Source organism: Thunnus maccoyii, chromosome 17, assembly GCF_910596095.1.
Source record: "Thunnus maccoyii chromosome 17, fThuMac1.1, whole genome shotgun sequence".
In the NCBI taxonomy this organism is placed as follows: Eukaryota; Metazoa; Chordata; class Actinopteri; order Scombriformes; family Scombridae; genus Thunnus; species Thunnus maccoyii.
The window spans coordinates 25186406-25210696 of record NC_056549.1 but is presented as its reverse complement, the minus strand read 5'-3'; the positions used below and the strand labels follow the sequence as shown (position 1 = coordinate 25210696).

Sequence of the window (24291 nt, the reverse complement as noted above, 5' to 3'; positions counted from 1 at the left end):
TGAACGGAGAAGTCGCATGTCAACCTCATGGTGGCGCCAGGGGAGAAGGCAAAGGATCGCCGAAGCCATCGGAACGCATCGCTCGGGAGCCACGAATGTCTGTACCAAATTTTGGGCCAACCCATCGAGCAGGTGTTCACATATATCACAAGTGAAATCCTCAGCTTCTGCTGGCGCTGGAGAAAACGTCAGAGGGTGACCAAAGTGCTTAGAACGCATCCTGTGGGGACCGTGAAGCTCTGTCCCAACTCTCACGGCAATCCATCTAACGGTTGTCCAGATACTTCACTCTGGGCCACAAATGTCGACCTCACGGTGGCACTGGGGGAAAAGTGAAGAGGATCACCACAGTCAGTAGGATTCATCCTCTGGGGACCAGGGATGAATGTCTGGACTGCAATTTCCTTGCAATCCATCCAACAGTCGTTGAGATATTTAAGTCTGGGCCAAAGTGGTGTACCGACCCACGCTGCCATCCGTACAGCCATGCAGCTATGGTGGCAGAAAACGGAGTGAAAGTTGTAGAGTTGAGGCCTTGACATTTACATCTGGGTTTTGCTACTGCCGAAACGACTGATTCTGTCGCTTCTCTGAGGACAGTCTCCATTGACGGTTCACTGAAATGTCTCCAATGCCGCGGCACGAGTGCTTGTCTCGTCTGATTTTGTATCACCCTTTTCTTTCCTTTGTCTTTTTACCGATCCTTAACGCTGCGCGCACGAGTGATGTCCTGCATTTGAAATGTCTGGATGTGGTCAAGCGATTGGAAGACACGTCTGGAGGTCAGTGTGCACGAATGCTTTAACTGGCCCCGGAGGCCGCGGCCCACCTTTTTCACAGTTTCTGTAGTGTAGTGGTTATCACGTTCGCCTCACACGCGAAAGGTCCCCGGTTCGAAACCGGGCGGAAACACTTCTTTGTGTTCACACGGAGTAACTGAATCAAACTGTGCTGTCTCATATTAGCAGTGAGAAGGACGCGTAGACTTAAAGTTTGGTGCTCCAATGTCAGCGGAGAACTTGGTTATGTCTTATTCTGTGTCGCTTTTGTTTGTTTTCAAACCATCCTCGACGTTGCCCAAAAGCAAGGACGACCTCCTGTATTTGAAATGTTTGGATATGCTCAAGCAATTGAAGACATGTCGGGGGGGGGTCAAGTGCTTTGAGCCACCCGCGTGAACAGTGCCAAGCTTTTCACAGTTTCCGTAGTGTAGTGGTTATCACGTTCGCCTAACACGCGAAAGGTCCCCGGTTCGAAACCGGGCGGAAACACTCCTCTGTTTATGCTCACTCTGAGTCGTGAATAAAATCAAACGACGGAGATTCACACCAGCAGCACACTGGGCGGTATGCAGCGCCGCGTCAAACCATAGAAAACCGCATGGAGCTAACGGAGGCACGAGGGATAAAGGAGTCACCGTCATAGTCATGTCTAATAACCGCTTCCAGTCATGCTTTCTGCCCAGCCGATTTTCTCATTTCTGCACGGGAACGCGGCAGGCCCATGTCCTGGCCGTATCGCTCTGTTGGACAGGAGGAGGAGCACGCATGGTGCTGCTGGTGTATTGCTTTTGTCTGGCCCGGTGAACAATCGGCAGCTGGCAGAAAAGTCAACTCTCCCCGTCGGGGAATCGAACCCCGGTCTTCCGCGTGACAGGCGGAGATACTGTCCACTATACTAACGAGGACGGCTGCACCACTCTTGGCACGTCAGCGGGCCGGTGGGGCGGTTCCCACCTTTACGGGGAACGCTCCAGCGGTCATCCAGATGTTTGAACGGAGAAGTCGCATGTCAACCTCATGGTGGCGCCAGGGGAGAAGGCAAAGGATCGCCGAAGCCATCGGAACGCATCGCTCGGGAGCCACGAATGTCTCTACCAAATTTTGGGCCAACCCATCGAGCAGGTGTTCACATATATCACAAGTGAAATCCTCAGCTTCTGCTGGCGCTGGAGAAAACGTCAGAGGGTGACCAAAGTGCTTAGAACGCATCCTGTGGGGACCGTGAAGCTCTGTCCCAACTCTCACGGCAATCCATCTAACGGTTGTCCAGATACTTCACTCTGGGCCACAAATGTCGACCTCACGGTGGCACTGGGGGAAAAGTGAAGAGGATCACCACAGTCAGTAGGATTCATCCTCTGGGGACCAGGGATGAATGTCTGGACTGCAATTTCCTTGCAATCCATCCAACAGTCGTTGAGATATTTAAGTCTGGGCCAAAGTGGTGTACCGACCCACGCTGCCATCCGTACAGCCATGCAGCTATGGTGGCAGAAAACGGAGTGAAAGTTGTAGAGTTGAGGCCTTGACATTTACATCTGGGTTTTGCTACTGCCGAAACGACTGATTCTGTCGCTTCTCTGAGGACAGTCTCCATTGACGGTTCACTGAAATGTCTCCAATGCCGCGGCACGAGTGCTTGTCTCGTCTGATTTTGTATCACCCTTTTCTTTCCTTTGTCTTTTTACCGATCCTTAACGCTGCGCGCACGAGTGATGTCCTGCATTTGAAATGTCTGGATGTGGTCAAGCGATTGGAAGACACGTCTGGAGGTCAGTGTGCACGAATGCTTTAACTGGCCCCGGAGGCCGCGGCCCACCTTTTTCACAGTTTCCGTAGTGTAGTGGTTATCACGTTCGCCTCACACGCGAAAGGTCCCCGGTTCGAAACCGGGCGGAAACACTTCTTTGTGTTCACACGGAGTAACTGAATCAAACTGTGCTGTCTCATATTAGCAGTGAGAAGGACGCGTAGACTTAAAGTTTGGTGCTCCAATGTCAGCGGAGAACTTGGTTATGTCTTATTCTGTGTCGCTTTTGTTTGTTTTCAAACCATCCTCGACGTTGCCCAAAAGCAAGGACGACCTCCTGTATTTGAAATGTTTGGATATGCTCAAGCAATTGAAGACATGTCGGGGGGGGGGGGTCAAGTGCTTTGAGCCACCCGTGTGAACGGTGCCAAGCTTTCCACAGTTTCCGTAGTGTAGTGGTTATCACGTTCGCCTAACACGCGAAAGGTCCCCGGTTCGAAACCGGGCGGAAACACTCCTCTGTTTATGCTCACTCTGAGTCGTGAATAAAATCAAACGACGGAGATTCAGTCCAGCAGCACACTGGGCGGTATGCAGCGCCGCGTCAAACCATAGAAAACCGCATGGAGCTAACGGAGGCACGAGGGATAAAGGAGTCACCGTCATAGTCATGTCTAATAACCGCTTCCAGTCATGCTTTCTGCCCAGCCGATTTTCTCATTTCTGCACGGGAACGCGGCAGGCCCATGTCCTGGCCGTATCGCTCTGTTGGACAGGAGGAGGAGCACGCATGGTGCTGCTGGTGTATTGCTTTTGTCTGGCCCGGTGAACAATCGGCAGCTGGCAGAAAAGTCAACTCTCCCCGTCGGGGAATCGAACCCCGGTCTTCCGCGTGACAGGCGGAGATACTGTCCACTATACTAACGAGGACGGCTGCACCACTCTCGGCACGTCAGCGGGCCGGTGGGGCGGTTCCCACCTTTACGGGGAACGCTCCAGCGGTCATCCAGATGTTTGAACGGAGAAGTCGCATGTCAACCTCATGGTGGCGCCAGGGGAGAAGGCAAAGGATCGCCGAAGCCATCGGAACGCATCGCTCGGGAGCCACGAATGTCTGTACCAAATTTTGGGCCAACCCATCGAGCAGGTGTTCACATATATCACAAGTGAAATCCTCAGCTTCTGCTGGCGCTGGAGAAAACGTCAGAGGGTGACCAAAGTGCTTAGAACGCATCCTGTGGGGACCGTGAAGCTCTGTCCCAACTCTCACGGCAATCCATCTAACGGTTGTCCAGATACTTCACTCTGGGCCACAAATGTCGACCTCACGGTGGCACTGGGGGAAAAGTGAAGAGGATCACCACAGTCAGTAGGATTCATCCTCTGGGGACCAGGGATGAATGTCTGGACTGCAATTTCCTTGCAATCCATCCAACAGTCGTTGAGATATTTAAGTCTGGGCCAAAGTGGTGTACCGACCCATGCTGCCATCCGTACAGCCATGCAGCTATGGTGGCAGAAAACGGAGTGAAAGTTGTAGAGTTGAGGCCTTGACATTTACATCTGGGTTTTGCTACTGCCGAAACGACTGATTCTGTCGCTTCTCTGAGGACAGTCTCCATTGACGGTTCACTGAAATGTCTCCAATGCCGCGGCACGAGTGCTTGTCTCGTCTGATTTTGTATCACCCTTTTCTTTCCTTTGTCTTTTTACCGATCCTTAACGCTGCGCGCACGAGTGATGTCCTGCATTTGAAATGTCTGGATGTGGTCAAGCGATTGGAAGACACGTCTGGAGGTCAGTGTGCACGAATGCTTTAAGTGGCCCCGGAGGCCGCGGCCCACCTTTTTCACAGTTTCCGTAGTGTAGTGGTTATCACGTTCGCCTCACACGCGAAAGGTCCCCGGTTCGAAACCGGGCGGAAACACTTCTTTGTGTTCACACGGAGTAACTGAATCAAACTGTGCTGTCTCATATTAGCAGTGAGAAGGACGCGTAGACTTAAAGTTTGGTGCTCCAATGTCAGCGGAGAACTTGGTTATGTCTTATTCTGTGTCGCTTTTGTTTGTTTTCAAACCATCCTCGACGTTGCCCAAAAGCAAGGACGACCTCCTGTATTTGAAATGTTTGGATATGCTCAAGCAATTGAAGACATGTCGGGGGGGGGGTCAAGTGCTTTGAGCCACCCGCGTGAACGGTGCCAAGCTTTTCACAGTTTCCGTAGTGTAGTGGTTATCACGTTCGCCTAACACGCGAAAGGTCCCCGGTTCGAAACCGGGCGGAAACACTCCTCTGTTTATGCTCACTCTGAGTCGTGAATAAAATCAAACGACGGAGATTCAGTCCAGCAGCACACTGGGCGGTATGCAGCGCCGCGTCAAACCATAGAAAACCGCATGGAGCTAACGGAGGCACGAGGGATAAAGGAGTCACCGTCATAGTCATGTCTAATAACCGCTTCCAGTCATGCTTTCTGCCCAGCCGATTTTCTCATTTCTGCACGGGAACGCGGCAGGCCCATGTCCTGGCCGTATCGCTCTGTTGGACAGGAGGAGGAGCACGCATGGTGCTGCTGGTGTATTGCTTTTGTCTGGCCCGGTGAACAATCGGCAGCTGGCAGAAAAGTCAACTCTCCCCGTCGGGGAATCGAACCCCGGTCTTCCGCGTGACAGGCGGAGATACTGTCCACTATACTAACGAGGACGGCTGCACCACTCTCGGCACGTCAGCGGGCCGGTGGGGCGGTTCCCACCTTTACGGGGAACGCTCCAGCGGTCATCCAGATGTTTGAACGGAGAAGTCGCATGTCAACCTCATGGTGGCGCCAGGGGAGAAGGCAAAGGATCGCCGAAGCCATCGGAACGCATCGCTCGGGAGCCACGAATGTCTGTACCAAATTTTGGGCCAACCCATCGAGCAGGTGTTCACATATATCACAAGTGAAATCCTCAGCTTCTGCTGGCGCTGGAGAAAACGTCAGAGGGTGACCAAAGTGCTTAGAACGCATCCTGTGGGGACCGTGAAGCTCTGTCCCAACTCTCACGGCAATCCATCTAACGGTTGTCCAGATACTTCACTCTGGGCCACAAATGTCGACCTCACGGTGGCACTGGGGGAAAAGTGAAGAGGATCACCACAGTCAGTAGGATTCATCCTCTGGGGACCAGGGATGAATGTCTGGACTGCAATTTCCTTGCAATCCATCCAACAGTCGTTGAGATATTTAAGTCTGGGCCAAAGTGGTGTACCGACCCACGCTGCCATCCGTACAGCCATGCAGCTATGGTGGCAGAAAACGGAGTGAAAGTTGTAGAGTTGAGGCCTTGACATTTACATCTGGGTTTTGCTACTGCCGAAACGACTGATTCTGTCGCTTCTCTGAGGACAGTCTCCATTGACGGTTCACTGAAATGTCTCCAATGCCGCGGCACGAGTGCTTGTCTCGTCTGATTTTGTATCACCCTTTTCTTTCCTTTGTCTTTTTACCGATCCTTAACGCTGCGCGCACGAGTGATGTCCTGCATTTGAAATGTCTGGATGTGGTCAAGCGATTGGAAGACACGTCTGGAGGTCAGTGTGCACGAATGCTTTAACTGGCCCCGGAGGCCGCGGCCCACCTTTTTCACAGTTTCCGTAGTGTAGTGGTTATCACGTTCGCCTCACACGCGAAACGTCCCCGGTTCGAAACCGGGCGGAAACACTTCTTTGTGTTCACACGGAGTAACTGAATCAAACTGTGCTGTCTCATATTAGCAGTGAGAAGGACGCGTAGACTTAAAGTTTGGTGCTCCAATGTCAGCGGAGAACTTGGTTATGTCTTATTCTGTGTCGCTTTTGTTTGTTTTCAAACCATCCTCGACGTTGCCCAAAAGCAAGGACGACCTCCTGTATTTGAAATGTTTGGATATGCTCAAGCAATTGAAGACATGTCGGGGGGGGGGGGGGTCAAGTGCTTTGAGCCACCCGCGTGAACGGTGCCAAGCTTTCCACAGTTTCCGTAGTGTAGTGGTTATCACGTTCGCCTAACACGCGAAAGGTCCCCGGTTCGAAACCGGGCGGAAACACTCCTCTGTTTATGCTCACTCTGAGTCGTGAATAAAATCAAACGACGGAGATTCACACCAGCAGCACACTGGGCGGTATGCAGCGCCGCGTCAAACCATAGAAAACCGCATGGAGCTAACGGAGGCACGAGGGATAAAGGAGTCACCGTCATAGTCATGTCTAATAACCGCTTCCAGTCATGCTTTCTGCCCAGCCGATTTTCTCATTTCTGCACGGGAACGCGGCAGGCCCATGTCCTGGCCGTATCGCTCTGTTGGACAGGAGGAGGAGCACGCATGGTGCTGCTGGTGTATTGCTTTTGTCTGGCCCGGTGAACAATCGGCAGCTGGCAGAAAAGTCGACTCTCCCCGTCGGGGAATCGAACCCCGGTCTTCCGCGTGACAGGCGGAGATACTGTCCACTATACTAACGAGGACGGCTGCACCACTCTCGGCACGTCAGCGGGCCGGTGGGGCGGTTCCCACCTTTACGGGGAACGCTCCAGCGGTCATCCAGATGTTTGAACGGAGAAGTCGCATGTCAACCTCATGGTGGCGCCAGGGGAGAAGGCAAAGGATCGCCGAAGCCATCGGAACGCATCGCTCGGGAGCCACGAATGTCTGTACCAAATTTTGGGCCAACCCATCGAGCAGGTGTTCACATATATCACAAGTGAAATCCTCAGCTTCTGCTGGCGCTGGAGAAAACGTCAGAGGGTGACCAAAGTGCTTAGAACGCATCCTGTGGGGACCGTGAAGCTCTGTCCCAACTCTCACGGCAATCCATCTAACGGTTGTCCAGATACTTCACTCTGGGCCACAAATGTCGACCTCACGGTGGCACTGGGGGAAAAGTGAAGAGGATCACCACAGTCAGTAGGATTCATCCTCTGGGGACCAGGGATGAATGTCTGGACTGCAATTTCCTTGCAATCCATCCAACAGTCGTTGAGATATTTAAGTCTGGGCCAAAGTGGTGTACCGACCCACGCTGCCATCCGTACAGCCATGCAGCTATGGTGGCAGAAAACGGAGTGAAAGTTGTAGAGTTGAGGCCTTGACATTTACATCTGGGTTTTGCTACTGCCGAAACGACTGATTCTGTCGCTTCTCTGAGGACAGTCTCCATTGACGGTTCACTGAAATGTCTCCAATGCCGCGGCACGAGTGCTTGTCTCGTCTGATTTTGTATCACCCTTTTCTTTCCTTTGTCTTTTTACCGATCCTTAACGCTGCGCGCACGAGTGATGTCCTGCATTTGAAATGTCTGGATGTGGTCAAGCGATTGGAAGACACGTCTGGAGGTCAGTGTGCACGAATGCTTTAAGTGGCCCCGGAGGCCGCGGCCCACCTTTTTCACAGTTTCCGTAGTGTAGTGGTTATCACGTTCGCCTCACACGCGAAAGGTCCCCGGTTCGAAACCGGGCGGAAACACTTCTTTGTGTTCACACGGAGTAACTGAATCAAACTGTGCTGTCTCATATTAGCAGTGAGAAGGACGCGTAGACTTAAAGTTTGGTGCTCCAATGTCAGCGGAGAACTTGGTTATGTCTTATTCTGTGTCGCTTTTGTTTGTTTTCAAACCATCCTCGACGTTGCCCAAAAGCAAGGACGACCTCCTGTATTTGAAATGTTTGGATATGCTCAAGCAATTGAAGACATGTCGGGGGGGGGTCAAGTGCTTTGAGCCACCCGCGTGAACAGTGCCAAGCTTTTCACAGTTTCCGTAGTGTAGTGGTTATCACGTTCGCCTAACACGCGAAAGGTCCCCGGTTCGAAACCGGGCGGAAACACTCCTCTGTTTATGCTCACTCTGAGTCGTGAATAAAATCAAACGACGGAGATTCACACCAGCAGCACACTGGGCGGTATGCAGCGCCGCGTCAAACCATAGAAAACCGCATGGAGCTAACGGAGGCACGAGGGATAAAGGAGTCACCGTCATAGTCATGTCTAATAACCGCTTCCAGTCATGCTTTCTGCCCAGCCGATTTTCTCATTTCTGCACGGGAACGCGGCAGGCCCATGTCCTGGCCGTATCGCTCTGTTGGACAGGAGGAGGAGCACGCATGGTGCTGCTGGTGTATTGCTTTTGTCTGGCCCGGTGAACAATCGGCAGCTGGCAGAAAAGTCGACTCTCCCCGTCGGGGAATCGAACCCCGGTCTTCCGCGTGACAGGCGGAGATACTGTCCACTATACTAACGAGGACGGCTGCACCACTCTTGGCACGTCAGCGGGCCGGTGGGGCGGTTCCCACCTTTACGGGGAACGCTCCAGCGGTCATCCAGATGTTTGAACGGAGAAGTCGCATGTCAACCTCATGGTGGCGCCAGGGGAGAAGGCAAAGGATCGCCGAAGCCATCGGAACGCATCGCTCGGGAGCCACGAATGTCTCTACCAAATTTTGGGCCAACCCATCGAGCAGGTGTTCACATATATCACAAGTGAAATCCTCAGCTTCTGCTGGCGCTGGAGAAAACGTCAGAGGGTGACCAAAGTGCTTAGAACGCATCCTGTGGGGACCGTGAAGCTCTGTCCCAACTCTCACGGCAATCCATCTAACGGTTGTCCAGATACTTCACTCTGGGCCACAAATGTCGACCTCACGGTGGCACTGGGGGAAAAGTGAAGAGGATCACCACAGTCAGTAGGATTCATCCTCTGGGGACCAGGGATGAATGTCTGGACTGCAATTTCCTTGCAATCCATCCAACAGTCGTTGAGATATTTAAGTCTGGGCCAAAGTGGTGTACCGACCCACGCTGCCATCCGTACAGCCATGCAGCTATGGTGGCAGAAAACGGAGTGAAAGTTGTAGAGTTGAGGCCTTGACATTTACATCTGGGTTTTGCTACTGCCGAAACGACTGATTCTGTCGCTTCTCTGAGGACAGTCTCCATTGACGGTTCACTGAAATGTCTCCAATGCCGCGGCACGAGTGCTTGTCTCGTCTGATTTTGTATCACCCTTTTCTTTCCTTTGTCTTTTTACCGATCCTTAACGCTGCGCGCACGAGTGATGTCCTGCATTTGAAATGTCTGGATGTGGTCAAGCGATTGGAAGACACGTCTGGAGGTCAGTGTGCACGAATGCTTTAACTGGCCCCGGAGGCCGCGGCCCACCTTTTTCACAGTTTCCGTAGTGTAGTGGTTATCACGTTCGCCTCACACGCGAAAGGTCCCCGGTTCGAAACCGGGCGGAAACACTTCTTTGTGTTCACACGGAGTAACTGAATCAAACTGTGCTGTCTCATATTAGCAGTGAGAAGGACGCGTAGACTTAAAGTTTGGTGCTCCAATGTCAGCGGAGAACTTGGTTATGTCTTATTCTGTGTCGCTTTTGTTTGTTTTCAAACCATCCTCGACGTTGCCCAAAAGCAAGGACGACCTCCTGTATTTGAAATGTTTGGATATGCTCAAGCAATTGAAGACATGTCGGGGGGGGGGGGTCAAGTGCTTTGAGCCACCCGTGTGAACGGTGCCAAGCTTTCCACAGTTTCCGTAGTGTAGTGGTTATCACGTTCGCCTAACACGCGAAAGGTCCCCGGTTCGAAACCGGGCGGAAACACTCCTCTGTTTATGCTCACTCTGAGTCGTGAATAAAATCAAACGACGGAGATTCAGTCCAGCAGCACACTGGGCGGTATGCAGCGCCGCGTCAAACCATAGAAAACCGCATGGAGCTAACGGAGGCACGAGGGATAAAGGAGTCACCGTCATAGTCATGTCTAATAACCGCTTCCAGTCATGCTTTCTGCCCAGCCGATTTTCTCATTTCTGCACGGGAACGCGGCAGGCCCATGTCCTGGCCGTATCGCTCTGTTGGACAGGAGGAGGAGCACGCATGGTGCTGCTGGTGTATTGCTTTTGTCTGGCCCGGTGAACAATCGGCAGCTGGCAGAAAAGTCAACTCTCCCCGTCGGGGAATCGAACCCCGGTCTTCCGCGTGACAGGCGGAGATACTGTCCACTATACTAACGAGGACGGCTGCACCACTCTCGGCACGTCAGCGGGCCGGTGGGGCGGTTCCCACCTTTACGGGGAACGCTCCAGCGGTCATCCAGATGTTTGAACGGAGAAGTCGCATGTCAACCTCATGGTGGCGCCAGGGGAGAAGGCAAAGGATCGCCGAAGCCATCGGAACGCATCGCTCGGGAGCCACGAATGTCTGTACCAAATTTTGGGCCAACCCATCGAGCAGGTGTTCACATATATCACAAGTGAAATCCTCAGCTTCTGCTGGCGCTGGAGAAAACGTCAGAGGGTGACCAAAGTGCTTAGAACGCATCCTGTGGGGACCGTGAAGCTCTGTCCCAACTCTCACGGCAATCCATCTAACGGTTGTCCAGATACTTCACTCTGGGCCACAAATGTCGACCTCACGGTGGCACTGGGGGAAAAGTGAAGAGGATCACCACAGTCAGTAGGATTCATCCTCTGGGGACCAGGGATGAATGTCTGGACTGCAATTTCCTTGCAATCCATCCAACAGTCGTTGAGATATTTAAGTCTGGGCCAAAGTGGTGTACCGACCCATGCTGCCATCCGTACAGCCATGCAGCTATGGTGGCAGAAAACGGAGTGAAAGTTGTAGAGTTGAGGCCTTGACATTTACATCTGGGTTTTGCTACTGCCGAAACGACTGATTCTGTCGCTTCTCTGAGGACAGTCTCCATTGACGGTTCACTGAAATGTCTCCAATGCCGCGGCACGAGTGCTTGTCTCGTCTGATTTTGTATCACCCTTTTCTTTCCTTTGTCTTTTTACCGATCCTTAACGCTGCGCGCACGAGTGATGTCCTGCATTTGAAATGTCTGGATGTGGTCAAGCGATTGGAAGACACGTCTGGAGGTCAGTGTGCACGAATGCTTTAAGTGGCCCCGGAGGCCGCGGCCCACCTTTTTCACAGTTTCCGTAGTGTAGTGGTTATCACGTTCGCCTCACACGCGAAAGGTCCCCGGTTCGAAACCGGGCGGAAACACTTCTTTGTGTTCACACGGAGTAACTGAATCAAACTGTGCTGTCTCATATTAGCAGTGAGAAGGACGCGTAGACTTAAAGTTTGGTGCTCCAATGTCAGCGGAGAACTTGGTTATGTCTTATTCTGTGTCGCTTTTGTTTGTTTTCAAACCATCCTCGACGTTGCCCAAAAGCAAGGACGACCTCCTGTATTTGAAATGTTTGGATATGCTCAAGCAATTGAAGACATGTCGGGGGGGGGGTCAAGTGCTTTGAGCCACCCGCGTGAACGGTGCCAAGCTTTTCACAGTTTCCGTAGTGTAGTGGTTATCACGTTCGCCTAACACGCGAAAGGTCCCCGGTTCGAAACCGGGCGGAAACACTCCTCTGTTTATGCTCACTCTGAGTCGTGAATAAAATCAAACGACGGAGATTCAGTCCAGCAGCACACTGGGCGGTATGCAGCGCCGCGTCAAACCATAGAAAACCGCATGGAGCTAACGGAGGCACGAGGGATAAAGGAGTCACCGTCATAGTCATGTCTAATAACCGCTTCCAGTCATGCTTTCTGCCCAGCCGATTTTCTCATTTCTGCACGGGAACGCGGCAGGCCCATGTCCTGGCCGTATCGCTCTGTTGGACAGGAGGAGGAGCACGCATGGTGCTGCTGGTGTATTGCTTTTGTCTGGCCCGGTGAACAATCGGCAGCTGGCAGAAAAGTCAACTCTCCCCGTCGGGGAATCGAACCCCGGTCTTCCGCGTGACAGGCGGAGATACTGTCCACTATACTAACGAGGACGGCTGCACCACTCTCGGCACGTCAGCGGGCCGGTGGGGCGGTTCCCACCTTTACGGGGAACGCTCCAGCGGTCATCCAGATGTTTGAACGGAGAAGTCGCATGTCAACCTCATGGTGGCGCCAGGGGAGAAGGCAAAGGATCGCCGAAGCCATCGGAACGCATCGCTCGGGAGCCACGAATGTCTGTACCAAATTTTGGGCCAACCCATCGAGCAGGTGTTCACATATATCACAAGTGAAATCCTCAGCTTCTGCTGGCGCTGGAGAAAACGTCAGAGGGTGACCAAAGTGCTTAGAACGCATCCTGTGGGGACCGTGAAGCTCTGTCCCAACTCTCACGGCAATCCATCTAACGGTTGTCCAGATACTTCACTCTGGGCCACAAATGTCGACCTCACGGTGGCACTGGGGGAAAAGTGAAGAGGATCACCACAGTCAGTAGGATTCATCCTCTGGGGACCAGGGATGAATGTCTGGACTGCAATTTCCTTGCAATCCATCCAACAGTCGTTGAGATATTTAAGTCTGGGCCAAAGTGGTGTACCGACCCACGCTGCCATCCGTACAGCCATGCAGCTATGGTGGCAGAAAACGGAGTGAAAGTTGTAGAGTTGAGGCCTTGACATTTACATCTGGGTTTTGCTACTGCCGAAACGACTGATTCTGTCGCTTCTCTGAGGACAGTCTCCATTGACGGTTCACTGAAATGTCTCCAATGCCGCGGCACGAGTGCTTGTCTCGTCTGATTTTGTATCACCCTTTTCTTTCCTTTGTCTTTTTACCGATCCTTAACGCTGCGCGCACGAGTGATGTCCTGCATTTGAAATGTCTGGATGTGGTCAAGCGATTGGAAGACACGTCTGGAGGTCAGTGTGCACGAATGCTTTAAGTGGCCCCGGAGGCCGCGGCCCACCTTTTTCACAGTTTCCGTAGTGTAGTGGTTATCACGTTCGCCTCACACGCGAAAGGTCCCCGGTTCGAAACCGGGCGGAAACACTTCTTTGTGTTCACACGGAGTAACTGAATCAAACTGTGCTGTCTCATATTAGCAGTGAGAAGGACGCGTAGACTTAAAGTTTGGTGCTCCAATGTCAGCGGAGAACTTGGTTATGTCTTATTCTGTGTCGCTTTTGTTTGTTTTCAAACCATCCTCGACGTTGCCCAAAAGCAAGGACGACCTCCTGTATTTGAAATGTTTGGATATGCTCAAGCAATTGAAGACATGTCGGGGGGGGGGTCAAGTGCTTTGAGCCACCCGCGTGAACGGTGCCAAGCTTTTCACAGTTTCCGTAGTGTAGTGGTTATCACGTTCGCCTAACACGCGAAAGGTCCCCGGTTCGAAACCGGGCGGAAACACTCCTCTGTTTATGCTCACTCTGAGTCGTGAATAAAATCAAACGACGGAGATTCAGTCCAGCAGCACACTGGGCGGTATGCAGCGCCGCGTCAAACCATAGAAAACCGCATGGAGCTAACGGAGGCACGAGGGATAAAGGAGTCACCGTCATAGTCATGTCTAATAACCGCTTCCAGTCATGCTTTCTGCCCAGCCGATTTTCTCATTTCTGCACGGGAACGCGGCAGGCCCATGTCCTGGCCGTATCGCTCTGTTGGACAGGAGGAGGAGCACGCATGGTGCTGCTGGTGTATTGCTTTTGTCTGGCCCGGTGAACAATCGGCAGCTGGCAGAAAAGTCAACTCTCCCCGTCGGGGAATCGAACCCCGGTCTTCCGCGTGACAGGCGGAGATACTGTCCACTATACTAACGAGGACGGCTGCACCACTCTCGGCACGTCAGCGGGCCGGTGGGGCGGTTCCCACCTTTACGGGGAACGCTCCAGCGGTCATCCAGATGTTTGAACGGAGAAGTCGCATGTCAACCTCATGGTGGCGCCAGGGGAGAAGGCAAAGGATCGCCGAAGCCATCGGAACGCATCGCTCGGGAGCCACGAATGTCTGTACCAAATTTTGGGCCAACCCATCGAGCAGGTGTTCACATATATCACAAGTGAAATCCTCAGCTTCTGCTGGCGCTGGAGAAAACGTCAGAGGGTGACCAAAGTGCTTAGAACGCATCCTGTGGGGACCGTGAAGCTCTGTCCCAACTCTCACGGCAATCCATCTAACGGTTGTCCAGATACTTCACTCTGGGCCACAAATGTCGACCTCACGGTGGCACTGGGGGAAAAGTGAAGAGGATCACCACAGTCAGTAGGATTCATCCTCTGGGGACCAGGGATGAATGTCTGGACTGCAATTTCCTTGCAATCCATCCAACAGTCGTTGAGATATTTAAGTCTGGGCCAAAGTGGTGTACCGACCCACGCTGCCATCCGTACAGCCATGCAGCTATGGTGGCAGAAAACGGAGTGAAAGTTGTAGAGTTGAGGCCTTGACATTTACATCTGGGTTTTGCTACTGCCGAAACGACTGATTCTGTCGCTTCTCTGAGGACAGTCTCCATTGACGGTTCACTGAAATGTCTCCAATGCCGCGGCACGAGTGCTTGTCTCGTCTGATTTTGTATCACCCTTTTCTTTCCTTTGTCTTTTTACCGATCCTTAACGCTGCGCGCACGAGTGATGTCCTGCATTTGAAATGTCTGGATGTGGTCAAGCGATTGGAAGACACGTCTGGAGGTCAGTGTGCACGAATGCTTTAAGTGGCCCCGGAGGCCGCGGCCCACCTTTTTCACAGTTTCCGTAGTGTAGTGGTTATCACGTTCGCCTCACACGCGAAAGGTCCCCGGTTCGAAACCGGGCGGAAACACTTCTTTGTGTTCACACGGAGTAACTGAATCAAACTGTGCTGTCTCATATTAGCAGTGAGAAGGACGCGTAGACTTAAAGTTTGGTGCTCCAATGTCAGCGGAGAACTTGGTTATGTCTTATTCTGTGTCGCTTTTGTTTGTTTTCAAACCATCCTCGACGTTGCCCAAAAGCAAGGACGACCTCCTGTATTTGAAATGTTTGGATATGCTCAAGCAATTGAAGACATGTCGGGGGGGGGGGTCAAGTGCTTTGAGCCACCCGCGTGAACGGTGCCAAGCTTTTCACAGTTTCCGTAGTGTAGTGGTTATCACGTTCGCCTAACACGCGAAAGGTCCCCGGTTCGAAACCGGGCGGAAACACTCCTCTGTTTATGCTCACTCTGAGTCGTGAATAAAATCAAACGACGGAGATTCAGTCCAGCAGCACACTGGGCGGTATGCAGCGCCGCGTCAAACCATAGAAAACCGCATGGAGCTAACGGAGGCACGAGGGATAAAGGAGTCACCGTCATAGTCATGTCTAATAACCGCTTCCAGTCATGCTTTCTGCCCAGCCGATTTTCTCATTTCTGCACGGGAACGCGGCAGGCCCATGTCCTGGCCGTATCGCTCTGTTGGACAGGAGGAGGAGCACGCATGGTGCTGCTGGTGTATTGCTTTTGTCTGGCCCGGTGAACAATCGGCAGCTGGCAGAAAAGTCAACTCTCCCCGTCGGGGAATCGAACCCCGGTCTTCCGCGTGACAGGCGGAGATACTGTCCACTATACTAACGAGGACGGCTGCACCACTCTCGGCACGTCAGCGGGCCGGTGGGGCGGTTCCCACCTTTACGGGGAACGCTCCAGCGGTCATCCAGATGTTTGAACGGAGAAGTCGCATGTCAACCTCATGGTGGCGCCAGGGGAGAAGGCAAAGGATCGCCGAAGCCATCGGAACGCATCGCTCGGGAGCCACGAATGTCTGTACCAAATTTTGGGCCAACCCATCGAGCAGGTGTTCACATATATCACAAGTGAAATCCTCAGCTTCTGCTGGCGCTGGAGAAAACGTCAGAGGGTGACCAAAGTGCTTAGAACGCATCCTGTGGGGACCGTGAAGCTCTGTCCCAACTCTCACGGCAATCCATCTAACGGTTGTCCAGATACTTCACTCTGGGCCACAAATGTCGACCTCACGGTGGCACTGGGGGAAAAGTGAAGAGGATCACCACAGTCAGTAGGATTCATCCTCTGGGGACCAGGGATGAATGTCTGGACTGCAATTTCCTTGCAATCCATCCAACAGTCGTTGAGATATTTAAGTCTGGGCCAAAGTGGTGTACCGACCCACGCTGCCATCCGTACAGCCATGCAGCTATGGTGGCAGAAAACGGAGTGAAAGTTGTAGAGTTGAGGCCTTGACATTTACATCTGGGTTTTGCTACTGCCGAAACGACTGATTCTGTCGCTTCTCTGAGGACAGTCTCCATTGACGGTTCACTGAAATGTCTCCAATGCCGCGGCACGAGTGCTTGTCTCGTCTGATTTTGTATCACCCTTTTCTTTCCTTTGTCTTTTTACCGATCCTTAACGCTGCGCGCACGAGTGATGTCCTGCATTTGAAATGTCTGGATGTGGTCAAGCGATTGGAAGACACGTCTGGAGGTCAGTGTGCACGAATGCTTTAACTGGCCCCGGAGGCCGCGGCCCACCTTTTTCACAGTTTCCGTAGTGTAGTGGTTATCACGTTCGCCTCACACGCGAAACGTCCCCGGTTCGAAACCGGGCGGAAACACTTCTTTGTGTTCACACGGAGTAACTGAATCAAACTGTGCTGTCTCATATTAGCAGTGAGAAGGACGCGTAGACTTAAAGTTTGGTGCTCCAATGTCAGCGGAGAACTTGGTTATGTCTTATTCTGTGTCGCTTTTGTTTGTTTTCAAACCATCCTCGACGTTGCCCAAAAGCAAGGACGACCTCCTGTATTTGAAATGTTTGGATATGCTCAAGCAATTGAAGACATGTCGGGGGGGGGGGGGTCAAGTGCTTTGAGCCACCCGCGTGAACGGTGCCAAGCTTTCCACAGTTTCCGTAGTGTAGTGGTTATCACGTTCGCCTAACACGCGAAAGGTCCCCGGTTCGAAACCGGGCGGAAACACTCCTCTGTTTATGCTCACTCTGAGTCGTGAATAAAATCAAACGACGGAGATTCACACCAGCAGCACACTGGGCGGTATGCAGCGCCGCGTCAAACCATAGAAAACCGCATGGAGCTAACGGAGGCACGAGGGATAAAGGAGTCACCGTCATAGTCATGTCTAATAACCGCTTCCAGTCATGCTTTCTGCCCAGCCGATTTTCTCATTTCTGCACGGGAACGCGGCAGGCCCATGTCCTGGCCGTATCGCTCTGTTGGACAGGAGGAGGAGCACGCATGGTGCTGCTGGTGTATTGCTTTTGTCTGGCCCGGTGAACAATCGGCAGCTGGCAGAAAAGTCGACTCTCCCCGTCGGGGAATCGAACCCCGGTCTTCCGCGTGACAGGCGGAGATACTGTCCACTATACTAACAAGGACGGCTGCACCACTCTCGGCACGTCAGCGGGCCGGTGGGGCGGTTCCCACCTTTACGGGGAACGCTCCAGCGGTCATCCAGATGTTTGAACGGAGAAGTCGCATGTCAACCTCATGGTGGCGCCAGGGGAGAAGGCAAAGGATCGCCGAAGCCATCGGAACGCATCGCTCGGGAGCCACGAATGTCTGTACCAAATTTTGGGCCAACCCATCGAGCAGGTGTTCACATATATCACAAGTGAAATCCTCAGCTTCTGCTGGCGCTGGAGAAAACGTCAGAGGGTGACCAAAGTGCTTAGAACGCATCCTGTGGGGACCGTGAAGCTCTGTCCCAACTCTCACGGCAATCCATCTAACGGTTGTCCAGATACTTCACTCTGGGCCACAAATGTCGACCTCACGGTGGCACTGGGGGAAAAGTGAAGAGGATCACCACAGTCAGTAGGATTCATCCTCTGGGGACCAGGGATGAATGTCTGGACTGCAATTTCCTTGCAATCCATCCAACAGTCGTTGAGATATTTAAGTCTGGGCCAAAGTGGTGTACCGACCCACGCTGCCATCCGTACAGCCATGCAGCTATGGTGGCAGAAAACGGAGTGAAAGTTGTAGAGTTGAGGCCTTGACATTTACATCTGGGTTTTGCTACTGCCGAAACGACTGATTCTGTCGCTTCTCTGAGGACAGTCTCCATTGACGGTTCACTGAAATGTCTCCAATGCCGCGGCACGAGTGCTTGTCTCGTCTGATTTTGTATCACCCTTTTCTTTCCTTTGTCTTTTTACCGATCCTTAACGCTGCGCGCACGAGTGATGTCCTGCATTTGAAATGTCTGGATGTGGTCAAGCGATTGGAAGACACGTCTGGAGGTCAGTGTGCACGAATGCTTTAACTGGCCCCGGAGGCCGCGGCCCACCTTTTTCACAGTTTCCGTAGTGTAGTGGTTATCACGTTCGCCTCACACGCGAAACGTCCCCGGTTCGAAACCGGGCGGAAACACTTCTTTGTGTTCACACGGAGTAACTGAATCAAACTGTGCTGTCTCATATTAGCAGTGAGAAGGACGCGTAGACTTAAAGTTTGGTGCTCCAATGTCAGCGGAGAACTTGGTTATGTCTTATTCTGTGTCGCTTTTGTTTGTTTTCAAACCATCCTCGACGTTGCCCAAAAGCAAGGACGACCTCCTGTATTTGAAATGTTTGGATATGCTCAAGCAATTGAAGACATGTCGGGGGGGGGGGGGGGTCAAGTGCTTTGAGCCACCCGCGTGAACGGTGCCAAGCTTTCCACAGTTTCCGTAGTGTAGTGGTTATCACGTTCGCCTAACACGCGAAAGGTCCCCGGTTCGAAACCGGGCGGAAACACTCCTCTGTTTATGCTCACTCTGAGTCGTGAATAAAATCAAACGACGGAGATTCACACCAGCAGCACACTGGGCGGTATGCAGCGCCGCGTCAAACCATAGAAAACCGCATGGAGCTAACGGAGGCACGAGGGATAAAGGAGTCACCGTCATAGTCATGTCTAATAACCGCTTCCAGTCATGCTTTCTGCCCAGCCGATTTTCTCATTTCTGCACGGGAACGCGGCAGGCCCATGTCCTGGCCGTATCGCTCTGTTGGACAGGAGGAGGAGCACGCATGGTGCTGCTGGTGTATTGCTTTTGTCTGGCCCGGTGAACAATCGGCAGCTGGCAGAAAAGTCGACTCTCCCCGTCGGGGAATCGAACCCCGGTCTTCCGCGTGACAGGCGGAGATACTGTCCACTATACTAACGAGGACGGCTGCACCACTCTCGGCACGTCAGCGGGCCGGTGGGGCGGTTCCCACCTTTACGGGGAACGCTCCAGCGGTCATCCAGATGTTTGAACGGAGAAGTCGCATGTCAACCTCATGGTGGCGCCAGGGGAGAAGGCAAAGGATCGCCGAAGCCATCGGAACGCATCGCTCGGGAGCCACGAATGTCTGTACCAAATTTTGGGCCAACCCATCGAGCAGGTGTTCACATATATCACAAGTGAAATCCTCAGCTTCTGCTGGCGCTGGAGAAAACGTCAGAGGGTGACCAAAGTGCTTAGAACGCATCCTGTGGGGACCGTGAAGCTCTGTCCCAACTCTCACGGCAATCCATCTAACGGTTGTCCAGATACTTCACTCTGGGCCACAAATGTCGACCTCACGGTGGCACTGGGGGAAAAGTGAAGAGGATCACCACAGTCAGTAGGATTCATCCTCTGGGGACCAGGGATGAATGTCTGGACTGCAATTTCCTTGCAATCCATCCAACAGTCGTTGAGATATTTAAGTCTGGGCCAAAGTGGTGTACCGACCCACGCTGCCATCCGTACAGCCATGCAGCTATGGTGGCAGAAAACGGAGTGAAAGTTGTAGAGTTGAGGCCTTGACATTTACATCTGGGTTTTGCTACTGCCGAAACGACTGATTCTGTCGCTTCTCTGAGGACAGTCTCCATTGACGGTTCACTGAAATGTCTCCAATGCCGCGGCACGAGTGCTTGTCTCGTCTGATTTTGTATCACCCTTTTCTTTCCTTTGTCTTTTTACCGATCCTTAACGCTGCGCGCACGAGTGATGTCCTGCATTTGAAATGTCTGGATGTGGTCAAGCGATTGGAAGACACGTCTGGAGGTCAGTGTGCACGAATGCTTTAAGTGGCCCCGGAGGCCGCGGCCCACCTTTTTCACAGTTTCCGTAGTGTAGTGGTTATCACGTTCGCCTCACACGCGAAAGGTCCCCGGTTCGAAACCGGGCGGAAACACTTCTTTGTGTTCACACGGAGTAACTGAATCAAACTGTGCTGTCTCATATTAGCAGTGAGAAGGACGCGTAGACTTAAAGTTTGGTGCTCCAATGTCAGCGGAGAACTTGGTTATGTCTTATTCTGTGTCGCTTTTGTTTGTTTTCAAACCATCCTCGACGTTGCCCAAAAGCAAGGACGACCTCCTGTATTTGAAATGTTTGGATATGCTCAAGCAATTGAAGACATGTCGGGGGGGGGGGTCAAGTGCTTTGAGCCACCCGCGTGAACGGTGCCAAGCTTTTCACAGTTTCCGTAGTGTAGTGGTTATCACGTTCGCCTAACACGCGAAAGGTCCCCGGTTCGAAACCGGGCGGAAACACTCCTCTGTTTATGCTCACTCTGAGTCGTGAATAAAATCAAACGACGGAGATTCAGTCCAGCAGCACACTGGGCGGTATGCAGCGCCGCGTCAAACCATAGAAAACCGCATGGAGCTAACGGAGGCACGAGGGATAAAGGAGTCACCGTCATAGTCATGTCTAATAACCGCTTCCAGTCATGCTTTCTGCCCAGCCGATTTTCTCATTTCTGCACGGGAACGCGGCAGGCCCATGTCCTGGCCGTATCGCTCTGTTGGACAGGAGGAGGAGCACGCATGGTGCTGCTGGTGTATTGCTTTTGTCTGGCCCGGTGAACAATCGGCAGCTGGCAGAAAAGTCAACTCTCCCCGTCGGGGAATCGAACCCCGGTCTTCCGCGTGACAGGCGGAGATACTGTCCACTATACTAACGAGGACGGCTGCACCACTCTCGGCACGTCAGCGGGCCGGTGGGGCGGTTCCCACCTTTACGGGGAACGCTCCAGCGGTCATCCAGATGTTTGAACGGAGAAGTCGCATGTCAACCTCATGGTGGCGCCAGGGGAGAAGGCAAAGGATCGCCGCAGCCATCGGAACGCATCGCTCGGGAGCCACGAATGTCTATACCAAATTTTGGGCCAACCCATCAAGCAGGTGTTCACATATATCACAAGTGAAATCCTCAGCTTCTGCTGGCGCTGGAGAAAACGTCAGAGGGTGACCAAAGTGCTTAGAGCGCATCCTGTGGGGACCGTGAAGCTCTGTCCCAACTCTCACGGCAATCCATCTAACGGTTGTCCAGATACTTCACTCTGGGCCACAAATGTCGACCTCACGGTGGCACTGGGGGAAAAGTGAAGAGGATCACCAGAGTCAGTAGGATTCATCCTCTGGGGACCAGGGATGAATGTCTGGACTGCAATTTCCTTGCAATCCACCCAACAGTCGTTGAGATATTTAAGTCTGGGCCAAAGTGGTGTACCGACCCACGCTGCCATCCGTACAGCCATGCAGCTATGGTGGCAGAAAACGGAGTGAAAGTTGTAGAGTTGAGGCCTTGACATTTACATCTGGGTTTTGCTACTGCCGAAACGACTGATTCTGTCGCTTCTCTGAGGACAGTCTCCATTGACGGTTCACTGAAATGTCTCCAATGCCGCGGCACGAGTGCTTGTCTCGTCTGATTTTGTATCACCCTTTTCTTTCCTTTGTCTTTTTACCGATCCTTAACGCTGCGCGCACGAGTGATGTCCTGCATTTGAAATGTCTGGATGTGGTCAAGCGATTGGAAGACACGTCTGGAGGTCAGTGTGCACGAATGCTTTAAGTGGCCCCGGAGGCCGCGGCCCACCTTTTTCACAGTTTCCGTAGTGTAGTGGTTATCACGTTCGCCTCACACGCGAAAGGTCCCCGGTTCGAAACCGGGCGGTAACACTCCTCTGTTTATGCTCACTCTGAGTCGTGAATAAAATCAAACGACGGAGATTCACACCAGCAGCACACTGGGCGGTATGCAGCGCCGCGTCAAACCATAGAAAACCGCATGGAGCTAAGGGAGGCACGAGGGATAAAGGAGTCACCGTCATAGTCATGTCTAATAACCGCTTCCAGTCATGCTTTCTGCCCAGCCGATTTTCTCATTTCTGCACGGGAACGCGGCAGGCCCATGTCCTGGCCGTATCGCTCTGTTGGACAGGAGGAGGAGCACGCATGGTGCTGCTGGTGTATTGCTTTTGTCTGGCCCGGTGAACAATCGGCAGCTGGCAGGAAAGTCAACTCTCCCCGTCGGGGAATCGAACCCCGGTCTTCCGCGTGACAGGCGGAGATACTGTCCACTATACTAACGAGGACGGCTGCACCACTCTCGGCACGTCAGCGGGCCGGTGGGGCGGTTCCCACCTTTACGGGGAACGCTCCAGCGGTCATCCAGATGTTTGAACGGAGAAGTCGCATGTCAACCTCATGGTGGCGCCAGGGGAGAAGGCAAAGGATCGCCGAAGCCATCGGAACGCATCGCTCGGGAGCCACGAATGTCTATACCAAATTTTGGGCCAACCCATCAAGCAGGTGTTCACATATATCACAAGTGAAATCCTCAGCTTCTGCTGGCGCTGGAGAAAACGTCAGAGGGTGACCAAAGTGCTTAGAGCGCATCCTGTGGGGACCGTGAAGCTCTGTCCCAACTCTCACGGCAATCCATCTAACGGTTGTCCAGATACTTCACTCTGGGCCACAAATGTCGACCTCACGGTGGCACTGGGGGAAAAGTGAAGAGGATCACCAGAGTCAGTAGGATTCATCCTCTGGGGACCAGGGATGAATGTCTGGACTGCAATTTCCTTGCAATCCACCCAACAGTCGTTGAGATATTTAAGTCTGGGCCAAAGTGGTGTACCGACCCACGCTGCCATCCGTACAGCCATGCAGCTATGGTGGCAGAAAACGGAGTGAAAGTTGTAGAGTTGAGGCCTTGACATTTACATCTGGGTTTTGCTACTGCCGAAACGACTGATTCTGTCGCTTCTCTGAGGACAGTCTCCATTGACGGTTCACTGAAATGTCTCCAATGCCGCGGCACGAGTGCTTGTCTCGTCTGATTTTGTATCACCCTTTTCTTTCCTTTGTCTTTTTACCGATCCTTAACGCTGCGCGCACGAGTGATGTCCTGCATTTGAAATGTCTGGATGTGGTCAAGCGATTGGAAGACACGTCTGGAGGTCAGTGTGCACGAATGCTTTAACTGGCCCCGGAGGCCGCGGCCCACCTTTTTCACAGTTTCCGTAGTGTAGTGGTTATCACGTTCGCCTCACACGCGAAAGGTCCCCGGTTCGAAACCGGGCGGAAACACTCCTCTGTTTATGCTCACTCTGAGTCGTGAATAAAATCAAACGACGGAGATTCACACCAGCAGCACACTGGGCGGTATGCAGCGCCGCGTCAAACCATAGAAAACCGCATGGAGCTAAGGGAGGCACGAGGGATAAAGGAGTCACCGTCATAGTCATGTCTAATAACCGCTTCCAGTCATGCTTTCTGCCCAGCCGATTTTCTCATTTCTGCACGGGAACGCGGCAGGCCCATGTCCTGGCCGTATCGCTCTGTTGGACAGGAGGAGGAGCACGCATGGTGCTGCTGGTGTATTGCTTTTGTCTGGCCCGGTGAACAATCGGCAGCTGGCAGGAAAGTCAACTCTCCCCGTCGGGGAATCGAACCCCGGTCTTCCGCGTGACAGGCGGAGATACTGTCCACTATACTAACGAGGACGGCTGCACCACTCTCGGCACGTCAGCGGGCCGGTGGGGCGGTTCCCACCTTTACGGGGAACGCTCCAGCGGTCATCCAGATGTTTGAACGGAGAAGTCGCATGTCAACCTCATGGTGGCGCCAGGGGAGAAGGCAAAGGATCGCCGAAGCCATCGGAACGCATCGCTCGGGAGCCACGAATGTCTATACCAAATTTTGGGCCAACCCATCAAGCAGGTGTTCACATATATCACAAGTGAAATCCTCAGCTTCTGCTG

The 24291-nt window shown here is 52.8% G+C and overlaps 40 non-coding genes across 40 annotated transcripts; 26 read left to right on the top strand and 14 right to left on the bottom strand.

Moving 5' to 3' along the window:
* The first annotated feature begins 839 nt into the window (after window positions 1-839).
* trnav-cac lies at window positions 840-912 on the top strand. Its single transcript has one exon. It is a non-coding gene; the product is annotated as a tRNA-Val (tRNA).
* A 286-nt stretch (window positions 913-1198) lies between these two features.
* trnav-aac lies at window positions 1199-1271 on the top strand. The gene has a single exon. It is a non-coding gene; the product is annotated as a tRNA-Val (tRNA).
* Window positions 1272-1615: 344 nt separating this feature from the next.
* trnad-guc lies at window positions 1616-1687 on the bottom strand. The gene has a single exon. It is a non-coding gene; the product is annotated as a tRNA-Asp (tRNA).
* Window positions 1688-2611: 924 nt separating this feature from the next.
* On the top strand, window positions 2612-2684 carry trnav-cac. The gene has a single exon. It is a non-coding gene; the product is annotated as a tRNA-Val (tRNA).
* A 289-nt stretch (window positions 2685-2973) lies between these two features.
* trnav-aac lies at window positions 2974-3046 on the top strand. The gene has a single exon. It is a non-coding gene; the product is annotated as a tRNA-Val (tRNA).
* Window positions 3047-3390: 344 nt separating this feature from the next.
* Window positions 3391-3462, bottom strand: trnad-guc. Its single transcript has one exon. It is a non-coding gene; the product is annotated as a tRNA-Asp (tRNA).
* Window positions 3463-4386: 924 nt separating this feature from the next.
* Window positions 4387-4459, top strand: trnav-cac. Its single transcript has one exon. It is a non-coding gene; the product is annotated as a tRNA-Val (tRNA).
* A 287-nt stretch (window positions 4460-4746) lies between these two features.
* Window positions 4747-4819, top strand: trnav-aac. Its single transcript has one exon. It is a non-coding gene; the product is annotated as a tRNA-Val (tRNA).
* Window positions 4820-5163: 344 nt separating this feature from the next.
* On the bottom strand, window positions 5164-5235 carry trnad-guc. Its single transcript has one exon. It is a non-coding gene; the product is annotated as a tRNA-Asp (tRNA).
* A 924-nt stretch (window positions 5236-6159) lies between these two features.
* Window positions 6160-6232, top strand: trnav-cac. The gene has a single exon. It is a non-coding gene; the product is annotated as a tRNA-Val (tRNA).
* Window positions 6233-6523: 291 nt separating this feature from the next.
* Window positions 6524-6596, top strand: trnav-aac. Its single transcript has one exon. It is a non-coding gene; the product is annotated as a tRNA-Val (tRNA).
* A 344-nt stretch (window positions 6597-6940) lies between these two features.
* On the bottom strand, window positions 6941-7012 carry trnad-guc. Its single transcript has one exon. It is a non-coding gene; the product is annotated as a tRNA-Asp (tRNA).
* Window positions 7013-7936: 924 nt separating this feature from the next.
* trnav-cac lies at window positions 7937-8009 on the top strand. Its single transcript has one exon. It is a non-coding gene; the product is annotated as a tRNA-Val (tRNA).
* Window positions 8010-8295: 286 nt separating this feature from the next.
* trnav-aac lies at window positions 8296-8368 on the top strand. The gene has a single exon. It is a non-coding gene; the product is annotated as a tRNA-Val (tRNA).
* Window positions 8369-8712: 344 nt separating this feature from the next.
* Window positions 8713-8784, bottom strand: trnad-guc. The gene has a single exon. It is a non-coding gene; the product is annotated as a tRNA-Asp (tRNA).
* Window positions 8785-9708: 924 nt separating this feature from the next.
* On the top strand, window positions 9709-9781 carry trnav-cac. The gene has a single exon. It is a non-coding gene; the product is annotated as a tRNA-Val (tRNA).
* A 289-nt stretch (window positions 9782-10070) lies between these two features.
* On the top strand, window positions 10071-10143 carry trnav-aac. Its single transcript has one exon. It is a non-coding gene; the product is annotated as a tRNA-Val (tRNA).
* Window positions 10144-10487: 344 nt separating this feature from the next.
* Window positions 10488-10559, bottom strand: trnad-guc. Its single transcript has one exon. It is a non-coding gene; the product is annotated as a tRNA-Asp (tRNA).
* A 924-nt stretch (window positions 10560-11483) lies between these two features.
* Window positions 11484-11556, top strand: trnav-cac. Its single transcript has one exon. It is a non-coding gene; the product is annotated as a tRNA-Val (tRNA).
* A 287-nt stretch (window positions 11557-11843) lies between these two features.
* On the top strand, window positions 11844-11916 carry trnav-aac. Its single transcript has one exon. It is a non-coding gene; the product is annotated as a tRNA-Val (tRNA).
* A 344-nt stretch (window positions 11917-12260) lies between these two features.
* trnad-guc lies at window positions 12261-12332 on the bottom strand. Its single transcript has one exon. It is a non-coding gene; the product is annotated as a tRNA-Asp (tRNA).
* Window positions 12333-13256: 924 nt separating this feature from the next.
* trnav-cac lies at window positions 13257-13329 on the top strand. The gene has a single exon. It is a non-coding gene; the product is annotated as a tRNA-Val (tRNA).
* Window positions 13330-13616: 287 nt separating this feature from the next.
* trnav-aac lies at window positions 13617-13689 on the top strand. Its single transcript has one exon. It is a non-coding gene; the product is annotated as a tRNA-Val (tRNA).
* Window positions 13690-14033: 344 nt separating this feature from the next.
* trnad-guc lies at window positions 14034-14105 on the bottom strand. Its single transcript has one exon. It is a non-coding gene; the product is annotated as a tRNA-Asp (tRNA).
* Window positions 14106-15029: 924 nt separating this feature from the next.
* trnav-cac lies at window positions 15030-15102 on the top strand. Its single transcript has one exon. It is a non-coding gene; the product is annotated as a tRNA-Val (tRNA).
* A 288-nt stretch (window positions 15103-15390) lies between these two features.
* Window positions 15391-15463, top strand: trnav-aac. The gene has a single exon. It is a non-coding gene; the product is annotated as a tRNA-Val (tRNA).
* A 344-nt stretch (window positions 15464-15807) lies between these two features.
* On the bottom strand, window positions 15808-15879 carry trnad-guc. Its single transcript has one exon. It is a non-coding gene; the product is annotated as a tRNA-Asp (tRNA).
* A 924-nt stretch (window positions 15880-16803) lies between these two features.
* Window positions 16804-16876, top strand: trnav-cac. The gene has a single exon. It is a non-coding gene; the product is annotated as a tRNA-Val (tRNA).
* A 290-nt stretch (window positions 16877-17166) lies between these two features.
* Window positions 17167-17239, top strand: trnav-aac. Its single transcript has one exon. It is a non-coding gene; the product is annotated as a tRNA-Val (tRNA).
* A 344-nt stretch (window positions 17240-17583) lies between these two features.
* On the bottom strand, window positions 17584-17655 carry trnad-guc. The gene has a single exon. It is a non-coding gene; the product is annotated as a tRNA-Asp (tRNA).
* A 924-nt stretch (window positions 17656-18579) lies between these two features.
* Window positions 18580-18652, top strand: trnav-cac. The gene has a single exon. It is a non-coding gene; the product is annotated as a tRNA-Val (tRNA).
* Window positions 18653-18944: 292 nt separating this feature from the next.
* On the top strand, window positions 18945-19017 carry trnav-aac. Its single transcript has one exon. It is a non-coding gene; the product is annotated as a tRNA-Val (tRNA).
* Window positions 19018-19361: 344 nt separating this feature from the next.
* Window positions 19362-19433, bottom strand: trnad-guc. Its single transcript has one exon. It is a non-coding gene; the product is annotated as a tRNA-Asp (tRNA).
* A 924-nt stretch (window positions 19434-20357) lies between these two features.
* On the top strand, window positions 20358-20430 carry trnav-cac. The gene has a single exon. It is a non-coding gene; the product is annotated as a tRNA-Val (tRNA).
* A 288-nt stretch (window positions 20431-20718) lies between these two features.
* trnav-aac lies at window positions 20719-20791 on the top strand. The gene has a single exon. It is a non-coding gene; the product is annotated as a tRNA-Val (tRNA).
* Window positions 20792-21135: 344 nt separating this feature from the next.
* On the bottom strand, window positions 21136-21207 carry trnad-guc. The gene has a single exon. It is a non-coding gene; the product is annotated as a tRNA-Asp (tRNA).
* Window positions 21208-22131: 924 nt separating this feature from the next.
* trnav-cac lies at window positions 22132-22204 on the top strand. Its single transcript has one exon. It is a non-coding gene; the product is annotated as a tRNA-Val (tRNA).
* A 344-nt stretch (window positions 22205-22548) lies between these two features.
* Window positions 22549-22620, bottom strand: trnad-guc. Its single transcript has one exon. It is a non-coding gene; the product is annotated as a tRNA-Asp (tRNA).
* A 924-nt stretch (window positions 22621-23544) lies between these two features.
* trnav-cac lies at window positions 23545-23617 on the top strand. Its single transcript has one exon. It is a non-coding gene; the product is annotated as a tRNA-Val (tRNA).
* A 344-nt stretch (window positions 23618-23961) lies between these two features.
* Window positions 23962-24033, bottom strand: trnad-guc. The gene has a single exon. It is a non-coding gene; the product is annotated as a tRNA-Asp (tRNA).
* Between the last annotated feature and the right edge of the window lie 258 nt (window positions 24034-24291).